The following is a 24075-nucleotide window of genomic DNA, read 5'->3' as shown; positions in this document are numbered from 1 at the left end:
ATACCACAGTAGAACACAACTGCTTAATACATTGTGGCCCTGAAGCAGGTTAGTGGAAGAGCGTCAGAAAGAAATGTGTATAAGGCCAAATATAGTATCCAAGGCCATACACCCATGAGCTACCCAGAGTCAGGATCATACTCTAATAATCTGCTTGGTTTTTCTTAATCCAATGAAGTTGAAATTTCAAAATCAATGATTACAATCCACTGTGGTCCACTCCATATTCAAACACACTTCTTAAATTTACTTAGTATCCAATAAAGACAAAACAATATACCAGTCTACCTAACATAAGACAACTAGTTTGAGTACAATTGGCAATACACTTATGCCTTTCTCAAAGCCTCAACAATTCCAGCATCTTTTAAAAGTCCAAGTCTCTTCTGACACTGAAGGCAAACTTTTATTCATTAACCTTTGTAGAAATGAAAACAAATTATTCATTCACAATGTATAATGACGTAGGGTAACCATTTCAACTTCAAAAGAGGGTAGAGGGATAGAAAAGAATATAGGTGAAATAAATACAGATTTTCTTCCCAGAATATAAAACACATGGTCACTAATCCAACGTCCAATGGAATTTTTTGTTCACAACTGAAACCTCATTAGCCTGACCTTTACTGTCCACACCCCTATCAACGCTCTGATCTTTTGTGCTCAGGTCAGAATCACCATCAAGCTTTGTCTGCAGCTTTCTAGGGCTTATTTAGTCTACATCTCTAAACATTTGTGATCTCCTCTCATAACTTATTCCAGAGGTCTCTAAATCATATAGTCAGATTCAGACATAGTAATCACCCAATCTCTCTGCTATTGATTTTCTTTAACAATCACTTTTGCCATCATTGAGATGCAATACCTAAATTAAAAGAGGAAAGATTTATTTTACTTATAGTTTTAACCCATCATAGACTAGCTCTAACACTGAGACATCATGTTAGAATGGCCTGGTAGTGCAAAGCTGCTTAGTTCTTATCAATTAGGAAGTACAGCAGAAGCATGCGAAGAGAATGGCTCAGGAACTATATATAGCTCAAAATTCCATGCCTCTGTGACCCACCCGACAAATCCAGAATGCTTTACTAATCTTCAAGGCAAGTCTTAATCCAATGAAGCTGACATATCAGGATCAATGGTAACATCTCCCTTTAGGAATAAGAATGTTTACTCTGTCTACGTATATTGAGAGTATTTAACTTTGATTTTCATGGAGACTCAACTAAGAGATTGCCATGGGAAACATTGGACTTGGACTTTTCAGCAAAATGCTAGAATTGTTAAAACCTTTGTGGATTTTAGAGATGGTCTAAACATATAATGAAGTGGGCATGAGTCTTTTGTGGCCCAGGGATGGAATGTTTTATTTTAGATAAAACCTAATTCATGTTCTGGTAAAGTCTCATGTGTTCAGAATGGGGACTGGTTGGAAGAGGTGGGCGACCTGAAAGGGTATGTACTTGTGCCTGGCTCCTCTTCTCTCCCTCACTATTTCCTGGCTTCCATAATTTTATCAGCTTTCCTCTGCCATGTTCTTCTACCTGTGTTTCTGGCATGGAGTTAGAAACCTCTGAAGCTTTGACCCAAAGCAAATCTATCCTCTTTTATGTTTCAAATGTTTGATATTTTGTCAAACAGGTGGGGAATTTATACATCTACCTCCATCTATTTTAGTCCATATTTGCTTCTGGATCCATATCTACATCTGTCTCTAGCATTGTATCTGTATCTATATCTGTTTATAAAGAATGTATGTATAATTGATATGAATCCAATATTATTGGAATTATTATATTTGTATTGTATTAATGGTTTATACCCATTTCTTTTTTTAATTTTAAAAGCATCCATTTGGGGTTGGAGTGTGGCTTGGTTGTAGAGTACTTGCTTAGTATGTGAAAAGACCTGAAAGCGGTCCCAGCAGAACAAATAAATTTCCACATCATTTTAATGTATCCAGTGAAGCCTAACTAGTCCAGCTCTAGATTCATTAATTTCCTGAGAAGTAGGAAATGTGACAGGAAAGGTTACAGTATTAAGCAGCATTTCTGAAAAATTCAAACAGAAGCTCCTCTGTATGTACCTGACAAATACAAATCTATGCATCTGTAAAGCTTTTGCCTTTCACCCGTTTCTCTTTTCCCATTCTAGGTAGTCTGTAAACAGCCGATTTGTCTGTTTTCTCACATTGCTTACTTTTTAGTTATGTTTTTATAGAATCAATCACTTTATTATATAGCAGTATTCACAGGTCTTTCACTTCTGCCAGATTGAACACCTCAGTGATTGATATCATTTTTACCTTCTTTCTGCAGCTCCTCATTCAGAGCCTGGCACATGGTAAAAACTCAGGTAAGATTGTTAAATCAGTATGAAATTAAAACTTTGGCAAAATAAGCAGCATTTCAAGGCAATGGGTTTATTCTCTTTTTTTTTTTTTTTCAGTCAAGACCGGTGAAAATGGTATTTACATTTTCATTTTTTCCTTGGCCCTTAAATTACATTCCTACTTCTGGAAGAAAACTTTGTCTTTCAGCGCTGTGTATATCATTCTTCTTTAAAGGAATTGGCTGAACTTCTGTGAAAATTTGATTTCCCTGTATAATTGTTACAGAAACTTAGAAAGGAAAAGATCCATGCCTATGAAAAATGTAATAAGTCCCAGTATAAGCTTTTGTGATGCATATTTAACTGCTTTGTTTGTGAATTTCAGCTAAGGAAACAGATTACCTTCTTCATGTGCTAATACCCCAGAGTTCTTGGTATCAGATTTCCAGGTAAGGGATCTTCTTTTTTATATAGGACTGAACATTAATTTATAATTTATCTTCATTTCAAAATTGAAACCCTATTTCAAAAGTGCTTAAAATATTTACATAGAAAGCTTTACCTACTAATGTCTAAGTATCTAGGGAATAACAAAGATATAAATATAATATTTCTAAAATATATAAATCTTTGGTTTCAAAGTTGTATTGTGAAAAAGTCAAAAGATTAAATTAATATTATTTTATTACTAAAGATTTCAGTATATCTTTGTATTTCTCATAAACTTTAACTTTGCTTACTTACAGTTTTTTTGTGTCACTGTTATGTATACTTTCCACTACAAGCTTTAACAATCCTGACAGCAGTGTTAAATAGTAAATATACTCTTCTCCTCATATACATCACTATACACAAAAGTACAATATTAATAAGACAGTTGTCAGTGTATTAAAAATTTAAAAATTACATATAAATGTTATATAAAATGCTTGCCAAATATCAACTATGTAAGAGATATTTTAAAAAGTTCTTTAAAGTTCATTAAACAAATGTTTTCTTAAAGATTTTCCTTGAAGCAAAGCAATTTAATTTTCCTTTTCATATTATTCTCAGTGCTTATAAACTTAATTAGCTTTGTATGCTTCACATTTATTTTCATTCATGTTAAATTTAATCTTTTCTTAGCACAACTTTACAAAATCAAAATATGAACTATAAAGGTGTAAGTTTGATTAGTGGAACAAGAACAATAAATAATCATAGTGATGAGATATTAATTGGTGTCTGGGTGGTTCTATTAATAGTAACTTTGAGACATGTCCTTTACTGTTCAACAATATTTTCCAGAGCATTTATTATAATGCCAATTATATTACACTTGAAATTCATAGGTATTTAAACAGCACAAAAGAACAAGAGGTGGATAAAAAGCCCGTGTCTTCTAATAAAGCAGTGTTTAAAATTAAGGTAACCCATTTTGCAAAGCTTTATTTTCTCAAATTTCAGTGTCTCAAATAGGAAAGTTATGAGGCTTTCATTTTCTCAAAAATCATGGCTAAGATATATTTGCATTTTGAGATTAACCAATTTTATGAACAGATTTTTCCCTTCCCAAATGCATACAAGAAACATTAATTCAACTGTACCTGGAAGGTAAAATTTCTTTTCATAGAAATTATCTTAAATATGTTCAATATGCAGTGATATTTTAAATACATGTGCTGAGAGGGAATCTTGAATTGTTGCTTGGAGCATTAATATAAATAGTGGACACTTCTGACTGCATAAGTTCATACAGAAGTAAAACAAAGTAGTTATTATCTTGTGCATTATATTTCGTATAGACAATTTCAAGTGTTGAGAGGATGAAAATATTCATAGATTTACTCAATTAAGATATCTGTATAATCTCAACTCACCAGGTAATATTCAGTTATTATACAGTTAAAAACATAATTTTATAAACTTTCCCATGTTTCTATCTAATAAGCAAAGAAAACTCTTTAGATATAAGCTTTAGCAAAGAAATTATTCACTAAAAGGAGTTATGTATTTCATTAAAACATAATTTGAAGTTATAATTTGCATCATTTTGTTTCTGTATAATACTTATAACAACATGTAAAATAATGCTAACTTTAGATGTTATGATAGCATTATTGCACTCCTCTAATAACGTCTATATTTTACTGAGTATTTTCTGTGTTTTAGGAATTAGGATAAACTCTTTAAATAGATTATTTCCTTTTATCCTTTCTAGAATTTCACAGAAATGATTATAATGCCAATTTGTAGATAACAAGCTTGAGGCTTGAAGAAAATAAACTTGTTCAAAATCCCATAGCTAATGTGTATAAAAATGAGGTTTGAATAAAGGGTAGTGTGTTGTCAAAATATCTATCTTTATGAGAATAATTCAAATAAATATCTAAATTAGAAGTTATACACAATTTTATAGGCAAATATAAAAATAAAAATATGGGCACCAAATACATACAAGTAGACTCTTAGGTGTAACCACAGTTAATATTTTATTGTCTATCTTTACATATACGAATGTAAACATATCTAGTAAAATGGATTATGGGATACTTTCATTGTATTTCTACTTAGGAATCAGTCTGATTATTTTTTTTGAAAGTTCATATAAGATTATCTTTTTCTACTTCTTAAGAACCTAACAAAGTCTTACATTGATACATCTCATACCTAGTTCATGTTCCTTGGCTTTTAGGTTTTACCTTTTACAAATAATAATTTATGTGTGTAATTATTTGAATGTATCTGTCAAAAATATTTGTAAGTGATATAGAAGGGCCAAAGGTCATACATGTATTTAAAAATGTGACAAACACTTTCATGTTTCATTCTAAAATGGTTAAGCAAACTAACATACTCTAAAATTCCTTTTAAAAGTAGCTAGGCCTCCACATAATTTCCAGGACTGACTCTCCTAAGTATTTGTCATGGTAATTAGAAAGTAATTAGTTGAAATCTAATATTACAAATTATCAGTAATTTTCAAAAGTCACTATTATTCATTTTAGTTTCTCCATCTTCTTTTCATCTTTTTAAAAAGCCAAGTTATTTATATTTATAATTGATTTAATTCACAAAATTATTTCTATTTCAACCTTAGTCCTCTGCCTTTCAATTGCTTTTCAAACATTGAATAAATTGCAAATTATCTTTTCTCTTTGGTTGTTATACTTTTTGGGGCACTATGTATAAATTTTAGGTAGTCAAATTCTACATGTTTTAGTCTGTATTTTGTGATAAATATAGACTAAAATTAGACTAAAACTTATTTTCCCTCTACTATAGATTCAATTATCCACCTATTTACCCTATTTAAAAACGTTGCCTATATAATTTAAAAATTCTCATATAAGAATCCCTCTATTGCCTGGCTTGGACTCAGAGCCACCTCTGCTGAGTGGCCAGGCCTGAACTACAGGCCTCCTCCTGAGCTGCGCTGTTTCCAGTGGGCCCCAGTGATTGGCTCCAACACAGCACCAGGAGGGTGAGTTTTGTGTCATAGCCCTGGCTTGGACTAAGAGCCACCTCTGCTGTGCGGCCCAGCCCGAACTATGGGCATCCTCTGGATGCTGCTGAGCACCATTGCACCCCCACCCCCGGCTATTAGATCCCCTGATTGAGCCAGTCCTTGGACGCACTCTGCACAGGCATGGCAGGCTATAAAGGGTGGTGTTTGTTCCTATTATATTCTTAATTGTATTGATAGTGATAAATGATAGGGATTGATTTGATGAGTTGTTTTCTCAATTATGAAAATGTGTATGTCAATAAGTCATGAGAGAATCAAAGACTGGGACGCAATGATATCAGGAAGATTTAATGACCCAAAGATTGAATCAAGGGCAACCCCACAGCAAAAATAAAGATGAGAAAATACTTAAGCAAGCCACAAAAATAGACTTCCAGTCCGCCAATGGCAAACAGTAGGGCAAAGGAGGATGAAAAATCAGATAGTGAACCTCCAGGACACTCAGAACTCACAGCACAGGAAGTAAAAAAAACCTGATCAATTAAGCTCTAGAAAAATTCAAAACAGAAATTATTTCCCAGATAACAAGAGAGATGGTGAGCAAAATGAAAGACATTATTTGAGACTCCAGAATAGAAGCTGACAAAAAAAAAAAAAAAAAAAAAAAAAAAAAAAAAAAAAAAAGACAAAAGGAATGAAAGCCCAGCATAAGAAATGGAAACAATGAACACCCAACATAGGAAAGAAATGGAATCCATTAAACAGATTCAAACAGATATCCAGCAGATTAAAAACTGTATTGAAAGTGTATGCAACAGAATAAAAGATTGCGAAGATAGAATCTCAGATATAGAAGCTAGGATAGCAGACTGTGACCATGAAAAGAGAGGTCTCTTAAAAACAGTAAGGGAGCATGAGAAATCAATCCAACAACTCCTAGATGATGCAAAGAAGAATAACATAAGACTGATAGGTACCCATGAAGTACTGGGAGAAAATTAAAATGACTTAAAAAAGCTGTTCAAAGAATTAATGACAGAAAAGTTCCCAAACAGAGGGGAAGAATTAGACATACAGATAAGCGAGGCATTTAGAACACCAACTAGCCATAATAAAAAAAAAATCTACACCTAGACATATAATAATCAAGATCCCAGAAACCCACCCGAAGAGCAAAATACTACAAGCAGTAAGAGAAAAGAAACAAATCACATGCAAAGAAAGCCCACCAGAATCACAGCAGACTTTTCAACACAAATCCTCAGGTCAAGGAGAGCCTGGAGTGAGGTATTTCAAGTCCTAAAAGAAAACAACCTACAACCAAGACTGATGTATCCTGCAAAACTCTCTTTCAAAATGGACAGAGAAATAAGATACTTCCATGACAAAGAACACTTGAAAACTTCATGAATTCTAAACCAGCACTACAAAGAATTCTAAACAATATCCTAGAAAACGACAATGAAGATTGCAACACCAGGAGGCTCAACAGAGCAAATCAAACAGCCAAGGCAAAAAACTAAAAGGAGAGGACAAAAAATAAAAAGATTCAACAAAAGGACAATAACATGACAATAATAAGTTAGTAAATATCAGTTACAGCTATCAATATCAATGGCCTCAATTCACCAATCAAGAGAAATAGATTGGCAGAATGGATAAGGAAGCAAAATCCAACAATATGCTGTATACAAGAAACACACCTAGTGCAAAAATAATCCCATAGACTGAAAGTGAAAGGATGGAAAACAATTCTGTCTGTGACAGGAGCCCAGAAAAAAGCAGGGATAGCAATCTTATTCACAGACAAAGCAAACTTCAAACCAAAACTGATTAAGAGAGGCAAAGAAGGCCACTACCTCCTTGTAAAGAGAGCAATCCAAGCGGAAGAAATGATAATCATAAACATAAATGCACCAAATATAAATGCCCCCAACTATATAAAACAAATATTAAGTAACATGAAAAACCAAATAACCACTAATATAATTGTAGTGGGGGATCTGAATACCCCACTATCACAAATAGCCAGATCATCTAGGCAAATATCAACAATGAAATACTAGAACTGAACCAAGCTTTTGAACACATGGATTTATTAGACGTCTATAGAGTGTTCCACCCCACAAAATCAGAATATACATTCTTTTCAGCTGCACATGGGTCATTCTCCAAGATAGATCACATACTAGCTCACAAAACAGGTTTGAATAAATGCAAAAGAATTGAAGTTATTCCCTGTATATTATCAGATCACAATGCAGTAAAACTGGAGATCAATAGCATAAGAAACCATAGGAACTGCACAAACACATGGAAATTGAACCACACGCTCCTGAACAATCAATGGATCACAGAGGAAATTAAAGAAGAAATCAGACAGTTTTTACAAATAAATGAAAATGCCAATACAACATACAGGAATCTATGGGACACAATAAAAGGAATTCTACATGGAAAATTCATAGCACTGAATGCTCACATTAGGAAAACAGAGCAAGCTCAAATAAACAACCTAATGATGAATCTTAGACTCCTAGAAAAACAAGAGCAAGAAAAACCCAAAGCTTGAACAAGAGAGGAAATTATAAAGATTAGAGCAGAAATCAATACACTGCAAACTAAGAAATTGATACAAAAATAAATGAATTGAAGAGTTGGTTTTTCACAATAATAAATAAATTGATAAACCCTTAGCATATCTTATAAAAAAAAAGGAATGAAAAGGCTCAGATTCATGCAATCAGGAATGAAAAAGGTGAAGTCACAACAGATCCAAAAGAAATCCAGAAGATCATTAATACCTACTTTGAGAACCTGTACTTTAATAAAACGGAAAACACAGAAGAAATGGACTGATTTCCAGGTACTTATAAATTACCAAAGTTGAATGAAGAAGATATAAACATTTTGAACATCCCAATCACAATCAGTGAAATTGAAAATGTAATTAAAAACTTACCAACAAAGAAAAGCCCAGGTCCTGATGGATTCACTGCTGAATTTTACAAGACATTTAGAGAAGATCTATTGCCATTGCTCTTCAGGCTTTTCAATGAAATTGAAAGAGAAGCAATATTTCCAAATTCATTCCTGGAAGCAAATATCACTTTGATTCGCAAAACTGGGAAAGATGTAACTTAAAAAGAGAATTACAGACCAATCTCCTTAATGAATATAGATGCAAAAATCCTCAATAAGCTACTAGCAAACAGAATACAGAGGATCATCAAGATTATCATACATCCTGACCTAGTTGGATTTATTCCAGGGATGCAAGGATTGTTCAACATATGTAAATCAATAAATATAATACACTATATTACAAAGTCAAGGACAGGAACCACATGATTCGATAGATGCAGAAAAAGCATTTGACAAAATTCAACATCCATTCATGATAAAAACTCTGCAAAAATTGGAATAGATGGTCTATTGAACTTAATAAAGGCTATGTATGAAAAACCAACAGCCAACATCACATTAAATAGCCAAAAACTGAAAACCTTCACGTTAAAATCAGGAGCAAGACAAGGATGCTCACTATCACCACTCCTCTTTGATATAGTTCTGCAAACATTAGCCATTGTTCCTCTGCAAACAGGAGAAAGAAATTAAAGCAATAAAGATAGGAAAGGAAGAAGTTAAACTGTCATTATTTGCTGATGATATGATACTCTACATTGAAGACCCAAAAAACTCCACCAAAAGACTTTTTGACTTAATTGACACTTTTGGCAGAGGAGCTGGATACAAGGTCAACACCCAAAAATCAATAGCCTTCTTGTACACAAATAACAGACTCACTGAGAAAGAAATTAGGTAAACAATTCCTTTTTCAATAGCACCCAAAAAAATGAAGTATCTGGGAATCAACCTAACAAAAGAATCAAAAGACCTCTACACTGAAAACTATAGCACTCTGAAAAAAGAGATAGAGGAGGATGTAAGAAAATGGAAAGATGTCCCCTGCTCCTGGGTAGGAAGAATCAACATAGTGAAAAGGGCCATACTACCAAAACTGCTATACAGATTAAATGCAATACCAATTGAAATCCCAACACTATACTTCACAGAACTAGAAAAAATAATGCAAAAATTCATTTGGAACCATAAGAGACCTAGAATAGCAAAAGCCATCCTAGGCAACAGACACATGGCAGCAGGTATAACAATTCCCAATTTGAAACTATGTTACAAAGCCACTGTGATAAAAACAGCATGGTACTGGCAAAGAAACAGACCTGAGGATCAGTGGAACAGACTGGAAGACACAAAACAACTCCACATGTACTCAGCTACCTCATTTTTGACAAAGGAGCTGACAGTCCCACTGGAGGAAATGTAGGCTCTTTAATAAATGGTGTTGGAAAAACTGGAGCTCAATCTGCAAAAGATTAAAACTAGACCCTTATCTGTCACCATGCACTAAATTAAAATCCAAGTGGATTAAAGATCTAAGTATAAAAACAAAACACTAAACTTATTGGAAGATAAGTTAGGCAGAACTCTGGAAGACATTGGCATAGGAAAAGACTTTATGAACAAATCCTCAGTAGCATGGGAACTAGCAGAAAGAACCAACAACTGGGATCTCATCTTATTAAAAAGCTTCTGCACTGCAAAAGAAACCATCAACAGAATTAAGAGACAACCTACAGTGTGGGAAAAACTTTTTACCAGCCGCTCCTCAGACAAAGGACTATTATCTAAAATATATAAAGAACTCAAAACAACCAGCCACCCCAAATATAAAGACTCCATTTCTAAATTGGGCATGTGAAATGAATAGACATTTCTCAGACTAAGAAATAAAAGCAGCGAGTAAATATATTAAAAAAATGCTCCACATCACTGATCATTCGAGAGATGCAGATGAAAGCAACACTGAGATTCCACCTTACCCCAGAAAGAATGGCTGCTATCAAGAAATCAAACAATAACAAATGTTGGCAGGGTTGTGGAGAGAAAGGAACCCTTCTCCATTGTTAGAGGGAGTGCAGACTGGTGCAACCACTATGGAAGTCAATATGGAGATACCTCAAAGAACTAGGATTAGAGGTTCCATTTGACCTAGCCATCCCTCTGTTGGGTATCTTTCCAAAAGAACTAAAAGAATCATACCACAGTGATATAAGTTCATCCATGTTTATAGCAGCTCAACTTGTAATAGCTAAAACTTGAAAACAGCCCATTTGCCCATCAGTTGGAAACTGAATAAAGAAGATGTGGTTTTTCTATAAAGTGGAATACTCCTCATTCATAAAGAATGAGAAAGTATATTCATTCATAGGTAAATGTGTACATTTTGAGGATATATTTCTAAGTGAAATAAATAAGGCACACAAATGCAGATACTGAATAATTTCTCTGGTGTGAAAAACTGAAATAGTACTCATGATCCTAATGGGACAATTAGCAACGTGAAATAGGAAGAAAAGGATCAAAGGTGTAGGGACAGTGAGAAGGATAGGGAAGGGGAATAAGGGAAAAGGAAAAAATATGAGAAAATGTAAAAATGGAATTAAAGTGTTTGAACATGGGAAAGGGAGGAGAGGGTGATGGGAGGGTGAGGACTAGGGGAAAAAATGAGAACAAAGACTTGTCATGTAAAGGTACAAGATCCCAGTAATGAATGTAACTGTACTGTCTACCTAGAATGTACCAGTAAATTCAATTTAAAAAGAAAGGATCCCTTTTTCTTTATTTGAAGATATATTGATCTGTCTGTATGTCTCTTTGTAAAGATAACTTTAAAATACAAATATTTTCATACCGGTATTTACCTGTATGTACACTGACCAGCTAGAAAAAATGAGAGGTCACTGCTAAAAGATTTATAGATTATCCTGGCCAAATCACTTTATTATTCGACAATATACTCTACTTAATAATAATTAGTTTCAAAAAATACTGAATAAATATTATTAAAATAGAATTTAATATAGTAATGCATGCATTTTTAAAATGTGTGACGTAACTATGGTTCTCATTGAGTATGAGGAAGAAGCTTATAGGTTTTTTTTATCTCCTTGGTCTCCAGTCTTCCTCCCTTAAAGGAGCTCTGAATCATTACTGAGTGCATGCTTAACTTTGAAAAGCATCTTCATATTAACAGACTATATTTGTTAAGATGCCATATACATTGAAATCATTTATGAATTGTTAGATCAGTAGGCTTGGTTTCAAAATTGATTAGGGCAATTAAGTTAGTTCATTTTCCAGATTTTACTGATCTAATAGTTTTCAGTCAAGCAAGCTAGTCATTTTAACCTCCAAATCAGAATTAAAAGTAGATATATATCTTTTTATTTTTAAAAATTATCGTTGCAACGATTTTGGTACTGATTTGTAAAAAGTCTATTTAACATTAACTGAGGGTGTAGTTCCTAAGAGAAACTTGATTTAAAAAAATTGGTAATTTCTAATTTTTAACTAATATCCCTTCCTCACTAAGAAGCAGAATCATTGTTTAATCAAAAATTTACAAGGAAAACATATATATATTACATTCTGCCAGATGCCTGCCAGGTCATGGGCCTCTCTAGGCCTTACAGTTTCTCACTGAGTCAATCTTTTACTTCATACTAGTAGAAGCACTGAATTTTCACATACAATAAGCAAAAATAAAAAGTCTTTTTTGAAGGGTGAATATTAATGGATTTGTGTACTTATGCCTTTAAGAATCACAGTGTGGTTAAGTTACAGCATGACCTTTGGAAAAAAGGCACCAGTGGCTTGCAATAGGCCCCAGATTGACAACCAACCCAAGGAAAAGGAATATTTGCTGCCCACTTAATGCACAACTCACCAATGATTCCACATGAAATGTGAGGGCAATGCTCATGGATAAAAAAATATTGTATTTGTATGGCATTTTCTTTCATATAAGTTTTCCACAATCAGTGGAGGACAGATGGAGCCAATGAAAGGCTTTGGGCTATTCTGACCCAATTATTTTTTTCTATGAAATATATTTCATCTTCTTTTGATAATAGTATACATTTTTTATTTTTCTAGGGAACCTTCCCTTCTCCTGATTAACCTTTGTACTTGGAGTGAACTTGACTTCATCCCTCACTATGGGCAAAAGCATATGGCTTAAGTCTGATTAATCAGAACATTTTATTTCCCTTATCTAATAACTAATTTATTTATAAGGCAGTACTATCCTGAAAAGCAAATTAAGGTTTTTAAAGAGATATTTTGCAAATAGACTTATCTCGTATTTTGATTCACAAAAATTTACTAGGAGTGTGTGATGCACGAATTTGGAATTATCAAAAGCAATTTCATGGAATTTTGTGTAAGGCTAAATCAAAAGACGAATAAACCAAGAAATAAAAACTAATGAGGCCCTGATAGTTTAATGGAAATCCCAAACCAATCCATATTTAAGACCACTACTGTTAATTTTTATAAATTTTAAATATTAACTAATAAATATTAATTTAAAATATTAAAAATGTAAATAATCCTAATAAATACATAGCCTATAAAATCATTTTAAGTATTATTTCCATATGGTTAAAAGATCCACTTTCTCTTCTGTTAACCTAGTCTTTTCAAGACAATTCCTCAGTCTGTGTTATTATTAAATGAATTCAGTATGTTTTGAGATGGAGTCTCTTAGATTTTTCTTATGGCTTTTATATTTGAACAGACTAAAATTCTGAGCATTTTATTTAAGCATTGCTAAGTCAAGAAACATAATATGTATAATTTCCTAGAATTGCCATATCAATCCTTGATATATGGTATCTGTTCTTTTCTCTTTATAGCCACACAATCTATGCTTTCTCTTTTTAGTTTTGTGTACAATCACTGTGTGTCTCTTTTTCAATAGCAGGAGGAGGGTGATAGCTCTTATATAGGTTGTCTCACTAAACCTCATTCTAGAAATTATGGACAATTCCTTACCTCAAGGGAAGGACTACATGCAAATTAGAGTCCAGTAACAACTTCATATGAGAGATGAAGGAAGGAAATAAAATGGAGATTACACTTCTGGCAGTTGGTAAGCATGGCACTGAAGACATGAGTATTCAGAAGTACTCAGAAGATCAGCATCTGATAGTCAATTCTGTATGCATAGAAGGAAATTTAGCTGTGTTCTTACTAGGCATGGTTGCAGTTTCTTGGCTACTGATACGATGCAATTTTTGATCCCCGAGATCCTTCAGAAACATCAAGGTAAAAAGGCATGGTAGAGGATATCTTTTCACCTTACGGCAACCAGAAAGCAGAGTGAGAAAGGAGGTACTAAGGATACACACACACACACACACCCTCTATAGACATGACTCTAGTTAGTGACACCCCTCATCTGAAAAGCCTCTACTTCTGATAGCATTCATCAATGGACAGATACTCCAATAAATATAACATTCGCATGATTCTATCACCGTCCAGAAGCCCCACAACTGAACACATAAGATTTGTGGAGAACATTCTAGATCTAAATCATAATATTACATCCCTTACCCTCAAAAGGCTCATGTCCATCTCATTACATAAATAAAATATATTTATTACATCTACAGGAGTTGCCAATATCTTAACACTTTCAGCCTTGCTGAAAATACAAGTTCCAAGTTTGTTTTTTTTCTGAAACTCAAGGCAAGCTCTTGCCTCTGAGTCCCATGTAAAAGTAAAAACAAACTACATAATTTCAATGTACAATTTAACAGAGTAAAACAAATTACATAATTTCAATGTACAATTTAACAGAGTAAACATTCTCATTCACTGAAAGAAGAAATGGAGGATATAGAAGAATTTTACCACAGTAAGAGCTCTACCTAGTAGGGTTTACTTTAGGTCCTATAGCTCCTTATCTTGTACTGTGAACAGTTGGTGGTAGATGTGAGTTCTACAGGGCTTGGGTGGCTCCATTCCCCTGGCCTTGCTGGTGGTAGTCTATACACACTCTCTCTTCACTTGGCTCCTCTCCCTTCCTGCAGCTTACTTTGGCAGAAAGTCTTGGACTTTCCACACTCTAGGGTTGCCAGTGCACTTCTACTTAATTCCCAAAGTGTCATGAATTGCTGCCTCAGGACCTTGTTGCCTGGGTCTTCAGCCTTCCCTTGAAATTTGGGTAGGAGCCTTCCTTACTCTATAATTTATTCATTCTGCATACTTTTAAAGCCATCATAGTAAGGATGACCCCAAAGTCAGTTTCTAGCTTCAACAGTAGCTGGGCATGCTTGGGCAATGGCTGCAAGACTCTGACTGCCTGGATGACTGAGGATAGTGAAATGAATCCAAGGTAACCAATTCTCTAGGAGGCTCTTCTCTAGCAAGTGTCCTAGGGATTCCTTTCTCAAAAAAAAAAAAAAAAAAGGTTGACACTTTTGTACTTTTGAACCTGTGACTGGTAGGGTCTTGCTAATTATTAATATCCTCTCAAATCATCTTTTTTCTTGTCCCTGTACTTATCTCTTTGCTCTTTTTAAATGATGGTAATCTTTTTAGCACACCTGCTTTTGTTCCGACATTACATGTGGTTCCTTTTGGTTAAAAACTTAAGTTTATCAAATTTTTCTGTTTTGCCATTTGCCTGATTCTCACCATAAATCTTGCTAAAAACAGCCAATAGTACCCACACCACAGCTTAAATGTTGAGCTGTCTTGAAATTTCCTCTACACCCTTATTAGGGGGGATTTCTCATACCTGTTGTGTTCTTGTGGGTGCAAAAAGAGCCATGGAAAAGTGATCTGAGTAAGTACAGACTCTGCTTTGGTCTGGGGTTCACAGGTATTCTACACTCACAATTTTCCAGGTTCAACTATTTTAAGTGTTTTAAATTGTTACTTGTATTATTACTACCAAATAGTGGCCGTTTCCTCTCACTATAAGATTACATTTTTAAAAATTCAAACAAATTAATAACAGTGATGAATGGAAACATAATTTTTAAACTTTCAATGAAAGATACAAAATTACTAGAGAAATAAAAATGGATTGTATGCATGCAAAAAGAAAAATATATAACCTTAAATTTATTGGAAAATATTCAAAATAAAATATTCATATACAGATCATTTTCCTTCCCAAATAGATTTACCTGTATGTGAAAATATCTAGTGATATGAGTATACACATATTGATTCCCAAAAACTATTGGTAAATTTAGAATTGGGTGGTAGGAGGAATATCTTCCTTGATTGAGAAGATATCCAATGTAGCTAATGCTCTAGAAATAGTATTAGCCTAGAAACAATGCCAAACAATTTGTGATTTATTCTTTTGGCCTCAAAATCTTTCCATAGAGTCAGGTAAAACACCACTCCTTTACATGATATGTGCTTAAAGCAGAGCCTCTAATGTGGTAAATTGTGTTATATTCTAGGCCAGTATTGGTTCACACCCAGAGAACTGAAAGGAGAATATATCGACAGATTTGGGGCATTTAAAGTCAAAAGCATAGTATCTCAGTATCCTTCCTCTCTCTGCTCACGATAGGTAGGAGTTAACCATAAAACGGGTAGGGCAAGTAATCATTAAAGGGGTATTTGAGTGTTAAATCTTGCTGTAGGAAAACATGCCCAAGGCCAATTGTTATAAAAAAAAAAAAAATCTGCATATGCACACATCTTCTGGGGCTCACGAGGAAAGAGTTCTCCAGAGCACATAGGTCCCAGCAGTGAGTCTGAAGACTGCTTGCGTCATCAGCTTTGCCAGGTAGCATCCAATTCCTCTAAAACTGTACTATGTACAGTATCACCAGGAATATAGGAGACAGGGTTTTCCCGGCTTGTTGCAAGTGTTTAATAGTCAGTTTTTCAATTTCTACCAATCTGATGGATGTGAAATAATATCACTCTAATATAGTTTGCATTTTCTGATTACAAAGTATGTTCTGGTTTTGTTTGAGGTATCCCCTCCCCTTTATCTAGGCTATTTTAAGCTTATTTTTGCTATTAGGATAATTGTTTTTCTTAATATACTGAGACTAATTCTTTGTGAGTTAAGCTTGTATTAAAAAAAATCATTAGCTGAATTAAAAGACCATAAAAGATTAAGAAAATCTTTACGAAAATGTGCTTGATTTTTCAGAGTGGCAGACATTGTTCCTTGTTAGTTGAGATACCTCTATGTCTTTTTTGTTGTTGTTGTCTTGCATCGCTGGTTGTTGAACCCTGAATATTCTCCTTAAGCACATCCTCAGGCCTTTTTTGGTTTTTATATTGAGGCTTGGCTTTGCTAAATTTAGGGTATGACTTGGAATCCTCCCTTTTCAGCCTCCCAGAATGCTGGGATTATAGGTTTCCACCAGTCTCAGCTGGCAGATTATCTACTAATTACCTCCTCATAATTCATTCTTCATTTCTTACCCGTAGAACCTAATTTAAAAGTAGTAAATGACAAGGGTAGAGATCTTTATATTTAAAGTGGAAATGTTAGTAAGCCCTAAAATAATCTACACAGGGGAAGGCGAAGATAGGTTGAATGAGAAGTGTCAGAGGTAGCATTTTCACATAAAAATAATTAGGATGTTTGCCTTGGTGAAATGTAGGTTCCAGTGTTGGGAGACAGACTATAGAGGGACCGGTTAATAAATATATACTATAGGCATTTATAAGTGAAATGAAGAAAAATTAGACAGAATAAAGGGAGTGTGCATGCAAAATGCTTGAGTAGCAGCAGAAATGTGACTCCTTCTTAGGCTTGTCAGGAAGGATTTCCGGATAAGGAGTTGGTGAATGCTCGAAAATAGTAAGGAAATGAGCAGCAGAGCACATGCACGGGGAGTGTTTCAAGCACAGGACTATCAAAGGCATAGGTTCCCAGGAACAGTGAGGAGCTACTACAACATGCGGTGAGTGGGCCTAGATGAGGTAGAAGGACAAGCTTGGGGTCCACACCATGTTGGTACCGATACGGATCTTTGCTGCTTTCTGAAAGCAAAATAAGATACATATGACACATCAAGTGGCAAATAGCTTACCTTTTAAATAGAAAAGTAAATGTTCAACAAAAGTTTTATTACTGACACACTGATACTCTTTGACCTATCTATCCAGAGAGTAGAACATTTGCAACGAAGCAAGGCCCACTTCGCAAAGAAGGTGGCACTTTTGGTATAAGAATTTCAAAGAGAGCATTCCAAAATGTATAATGGGTACTGTGAAATAATGTTCAAAGAGGAAGGGGAACTAGGGAATGGGTGCAGGGGAAAGAAAAATGGGGAAGAGAAAGATGACAAAGAAGAAAAAAGGAAACGGAAACAAAGCTTATGTAAATAGGAGAGGGGTGGAGGGATTGAGGGGAGGGGAGGGAAATGGGAAAAAATAAGAACCAAGGTATATCATGTATAGGTACAAATTCCCAATAATGAATGTGATCATAATGCGTACCTAAAATGTACCAAGAAACTTAAAGGATTTTTTAAAAAGCATATTTCCCCAGGGTGAGCACCACACTGTATGCCTGTGATTTGTTGTGCAGAGTAAGACCATGTTATGGTCAATTCTGTCCTAGGCTTGGGTTCCCTGGGAAGTGCACAGTCCACACACACTTACATACTGGACTTGGCAAGGGGTACAGCGCGGGAGATCATCTATATCGTAAAATAATGAACAAGTTTATACCTGTCTCAAATTATTTAAGCATAGTCATTTAAAGATTCCATCAATCACATGTCATCATATTTGCCTTTATTTTTTGAGGAGTACTTAAAAAGATGATGTACAAACATCATTTTTTTTCATTCTAGTGTGTTTTTTCTAAGAATTGTGAATGAGTTTTAGTCTCCCTAATTTTTTTCATCAGTGAAATTATAGGTAGGCAAAAACCAGATGACAAAATACTCTTACCTTACTTCCGTGTAGGAACAGGATGTCTTTTACCTACACGAGGTAGCTATTGTCAGGACATTAGCAATCGTTTCACTAGCCCTTCTTGAGACATCATTTAAATTCGACTGCCACTTTTGAATTATACAAGCTTTTGAAACTTAAGGACGATGTAGAGATTGTAAATTCCCAGGATAGGAGGTTCTTCTTTTTACCATGATTAATATTTGTGGCAGGAAGGATAGAATAAAAAATATTGCACATGCCAGAATTTTATAGTCACTCAGTGCACCCGGGGGGTGGGAGCTGCAAGGAAACTCATATTCTTGGTCTCTTTGTATGTACATCTATTTAAAAAAAATAAGTTCAATAGGTCTAGGTAGGAAATCACTGAGTTTGCGAGGTCCTGCTGGCACCTGCCTGCTGAGATAGGGTAGAGGGTCACACAGTTTTCCTTGCCGTGCTCCAGGAAGAAGCCCGCTGTGGCTAAAGTATGTGTTCTTATTGCGTATATATTCTAAAGTACCTCTGTTGGTATTGTTAAACTCCTACCATAAAAACTTGCATATAAACAACACAGCCTTTTTAAAGTTTCCATGGGAACTTCAGTGTTAAAACTTACTTAATATGAGATTAACCTAAGTGGTAGGTTTTTGTTTTATTTTCTCTGTCACAGACACAAACATTTATTGTACATACATGTGCAGTATTAAGTGTTTGCAAAATCACATGAACTACACCAAGGATATGTAGTTTTATCCTGTCAGTCATATTGGTTTTCTGATAAAGAATAATATAACTTTGATTTGTCAATTAAAAGAAATACAGCCAAAGTTTACACAGCCCTTTAAGTATGTAGTAATGGCTTGATTTTTATATGAAAATTCAAAATATTTTGAAATAAAAAAAAAGAACCCTAACTGGTTCCATGCTGTGTATGTAGTATGCACAAGTGCCCTGTAAATTCTGTGGCCATAATCCGACTTGAATAATATTGTCTCTTTATAGTGATTTTAATTAAGTGCTTGTCTTTAAGGTAGGCAAGTGAAAATTGGGTTAGTAAATATAAATATATTTAATATATATTTAAAATAAATATATTTTATGTACATATATAAGTATATTAAATATACTTTTAAATGGAACCACCATGTGAAACAGCATGACACTGACTTACTGTAGCAGATGTTTCTGATTGTGGTTTGAAGAATCAATACATTTTAACTCACCAAAGCTCTAAACACTATAATGCCAATAGATGATCTAAAAATAATGGTATTCATCTTTGCAGATTTTATTGTTTAAAAGAAAATAACTGAAATTGTAAAGTATCAAATTCTTAGAATAAATTAATGAATTAATGTTATCTATATGTTGTATAATTTGTTTATAATTTTATTATATAAACTAGTCTTTTAAAAAGACTACCATTCAACATTAGCATAACAGTAAAGATTAAATCTTGCATACAGGGTGAGTTTTTCTCCACTGGCACATGTACCGTTTACTTCTAAAATGAAGCTATTTTATCCCTTGTCATCACACAACCATAAAAATTGCAGGCAGGCAGAAGTTAGCAATGGCTGCCTGACAGACTCACAGCAATGCTTAGGAACAGATTTTCAAAGCAGTTCAAAGAGTCCAGTTCCCATATGTGTTTGGTGAAGGATGCACAAACCTTGAGGCCATCTGAAAACTCGGCTTCATCTCTAACACTTGGAATAACAAAGGTGTTATTTTTCAAAGCTGTATTCTCCCCTCCTGGGGAGGCTCTGCAGATTCAGTTCAGGGAAAGTAGGAAACTTCAGAGCAGGTATTCCCTTCCAGACTTTGCCTCCTTCGGGGAGTTCTTTTGAGGGTGTCACACTGGTGGCCTCCTGAACATGGGTTACTGGCAAGAGAGGGCAAGAGTTAATGAACCTTGTAGACATAACCCTTCTGATTTTCTGAGCAAAACATCCTCTTAGAATCAGCCATCTCTTTTCTTCCAATTTAGGGATGCTATTTAATCAGGAGAAAGTAGAGGGTGCTCTCTAACCACAATACAAAGACAAATGCAGAATGAATATCAAGTCTCTATAAGATTCATTTGCGTTTCAAAAACCAAACAGGAAATTCTTTGGGAAGAAATGGTTGATCATCCTTGTCTTTGATGTGATCTAAAGGAGTGTAGAATTGCAATAGAAAAAATAGTATATTTACTTATTTTAAAATATATTTACCTATATGTACATAATCTCTCCTTATTTTGTTTTCTACGTCATGTATTGAATGTCAAGAAATTTTGATGCAATGTTTTGGCTAACATCAAGTTGATCCACAATTGACAGGACACAATAGAAGAAGAGATATGTACTACTTCTTGCCTTTTTGTAATAGCTTTCTATAATTTGTATTAAAATAGAAAAAAATCAAGAACAATGTAAGCAGTTTACATAAGCATGTTGCTTATTTTTTGACTCTCTAAGTTATTCTGGTGTCTTACAAGTTCTCCAGAATTACATGCTAAGCTCCTTTTAGATAATGCAAAGATATCTCAATTTATTCTTCATTGAATCGCAAATTTCAGTGAACATTTGTGTATAACGTCTTTGATTATATTATCTCAAAAACATACATCCCTCATAATAATCACAGATACATCAAAAACATTTTGTAAAAATAAAGATTTTTATTTTAAGGAGTTGTTAAAAATGTACCTTAATATCTGAAAAAGTAGATTTAATGATAGAAAAAGAATCTTATTTTAAAAAATTATGTCCTAGCTGGGCATGGTGGTGCATGCCTATAATCCCAGCACTCAGGAGGCTGAGGCAGGAGGACTGCCGTGAGTTCAAAACCAGCCTGGGCTACATAGTGAGTTCCAGGTCAGTCTCAACTACATAGTGAGACCCTGTCTCAAAAAAAAAAAAAAAAATTATGCCCTTATAATATTGTCTTTCATTGAAAAATATATATTAAAACAATTATAAATAACATTTAACTTATTCAGTAAGTTTACTTCCATTTTACTTAATAAAGAAAAATAATACATTTCCTTGGTAAAAATGTGTTATGACTGCACAGGTAATAATTTTGATTTGACAAAGCATTTCATCTGGAATACCAAGTAAAGATTTTCATGGCAACATTTAAAATATAAGCAAATAGAGCAAAATAACTCCATGAAATGAGCTTTTTTTGTGGGGGAAATAAGGTAGAGAGCCATTGAGCACGGCTTGCTGCTCTGGGGCTTCCTATCACATCCTTGTGGATCAGGAAGAGCAGAAGTCCTGAGTGTGCACAAGCATCCAGGACTCCTGTCCACAGAGAGCCCACATGGACACTTTACCACTGTTTTCACATTTCTTTCCTCCATTAACAATTCTTCACTATCAGTATTTGTATAAAGAACACTAAGACAAAGCGGAAGCAAGGAAACATTATTAAAAGATTCTGCATGCAGAGAGGTATCATAAAACAACACAAGACAAGGTGTCTAATACCTGATGGGATGTTGAGTAGATTATCGACATTAACACATATCCATACCTTCTTTCTCAGCTCTTACAGTTTCACAATGAAGGAATGCATTTTAAAACATGGTAGTTTTACTTGGTACAAATAGAAATTCTTTTTTTTTTTTTGGTACCGGGGATTGAACTCAGGTCCTTGTGCTTGCAAGGCAGGCCACCAAACTGCTGCGCTAAATCCCCGGCCCTACAAATAGAAATTCTAAGGATGCATATAACAAGGAGACTAATTTAAAAACATTAGGGGAAGTGCAAACACAGAAGATGGATTGCCTTTGGAACCCCAGGTTGTGTAGTTTTATTCATGCTGAATTAATTACTTTGAGTGTATCATGATTTTTCTATTTCCTGGGCCTTTTTCTCTTCTTAAACTTTGAGTCTTATTTTTCTATGTTTCTGACCTCTGCTCATAAAACATTCTTTTACCAACTATGCTGACACTCATGGCACACAAGATGCTCTGTTAGCCTTTAATAAAACATATATTTGAAACCTGTTCCTGGGTTGTGATCTTGATGGAGTGGAAGTAATCGCTTACACTACTTCTCTATACATAGTTCTTAGTAAAACTTATGAATACATGTAGGAATACATCTGTAAATCGGTTAACACTAGGATTTTAGAGCTCTAACTTTTATTAGCTCAATTTCGAAAAAGATGCAAAAATGTGAAATGGTGCCAGGAAAGTGAATCAGGGTGACCAGATCATAGAAGGATTTTCAGGATGTGACTAAAGCCTCAGGCTCAGAGCTAATCAAGATTTAGTACACACATAGAAACTTGCAACAATGTTTTATCTCAAGGATGTTAGTCTTGTAAAAAGTTAGGTGGGAGTTGTATATGATCTCTAGTACCCTTCTTATATAATGCAGGTTGCCTATTCATTGCTAAGGCCAGTTGATCACCTTTCATTTATATAGCCACCTTGCAGCTGTGATTTTTCACCCTAGGGCATTAGGAATATCAAAGATACTTTACTTACCTCCACAACTACAGTACACCACTGACATTTGATGAGTGTTGGGTAGGACAGGATGCCCTGAAACATTTGGGATAGTCCAACCCATGGAAGAATTGTAACAACTCAAGTGTTTCTCCTGTGAAAGCTTTTCTCTTCTAAGATCTTTCTCACTTCTCTGGAAGAATTCTGCAATTTTCATTTAGTGTCTGTATTTTAAGTTTTCATATATAAGATCTATAAATACTATCTAGATATGTGAATCATATCTATACTGAGCAGTTCTTTTCCCAAGTGCAAATATACCATAATTTTACAAAGAACAAAATTTAAAAACATGTAATTCTTCACCCACAGATTCACACTTTCAACATTTTGATCTTTCTCTTTTCAGCCATGTACCTGTGTACTTGTTTACACATTTTAAAATGTTACCATTTGTATGTACTCCTTACAACATGCTTTTGTTAAACAAGAAATCAAGAGGAGTTTTCCAAATTTCAAGACAAATTTTGATAAAAGTGTTTTAGATGGTTGTATAGCGCCTCAACATTACATATGCCATGTTTTTTCATGTTATAAATGATGCTAAGAAGTACATCACTGTACTAAGTACATCAGTGAATTTAAGCTCACTCCATATCATGCGCAAGGAACAAATCCTATAGCAACATTTCATAAGTAAAATAGTATTTCATGATGAGTTAGTGGCCAGCATAAGTTGCTTTGCTTTCTCATTGACTTCTATATAAATTTAATTTCAGGTGCGCTTGATAACATGCTTGATGTCAGTGTGAACTACTTACAAGGCAAAATAATAAATCTACACTAGAAAGAGGTAGGAGTTTATTGCATCACAATTTATAATAGCTAAATCTCGGAAGTGACTTACATGCCCATCGACAGATGAATCGATAAGGAAAATGGAGAATTTTTATACAATGGAGGACTACTGTGCCACAGAGAAAGACAAACTTGAGCCATTTGTACAAACATGGATGCACCTCGAGACCTTAATGTTAAGTGAA

General features: G+C 34.4%; 1 long non-coding RNA gene across 1 annotated transcript; it reads left to right on the top strand.

The window, feature by feature from the left end:
- The first annotated feature begins 1081 nt into the window (after positions 1-1081).
- On the top strand, positions 1082-23859 carry LOC104863015. Its single transcript, XR_780466.2, has 4 exons — positions 1082-1141; positions 2319-2355; positions 2717-2780; positions 23812-23859. It is a non-coding gene; the product is annotated as an uncharacterized LOC104863015 (long non-coding RNA).
- The last annotated feature ends 216 nt before the right edge of the window (positions 23860-24075 follow it).

The sequence above is a fragment of the Fukomys damarensis genome, unplaced genomic scaffold (genome assembly GCF_012274545.1).
Source record: "Fukomys damarensis isolate Sample0158 unplaced genomic scaffold, DMR_v1.0_HiC HiC_scaffold_37, whole genome shotgun sequence".
In the NCBI taxonomy this organism is placed as follows: domain Eukaryota; kingdom Metazoa; phylum Chordata; class Mammalia; order Rodentia; family Bathyergidae; genus Fukomys; species Fukomys damarensis.
The sequence above is the reverse complement of the archived record's forward strand: the minus strand, read 5'-3'. Positions and strand labels throughout refer to the sequence as shown.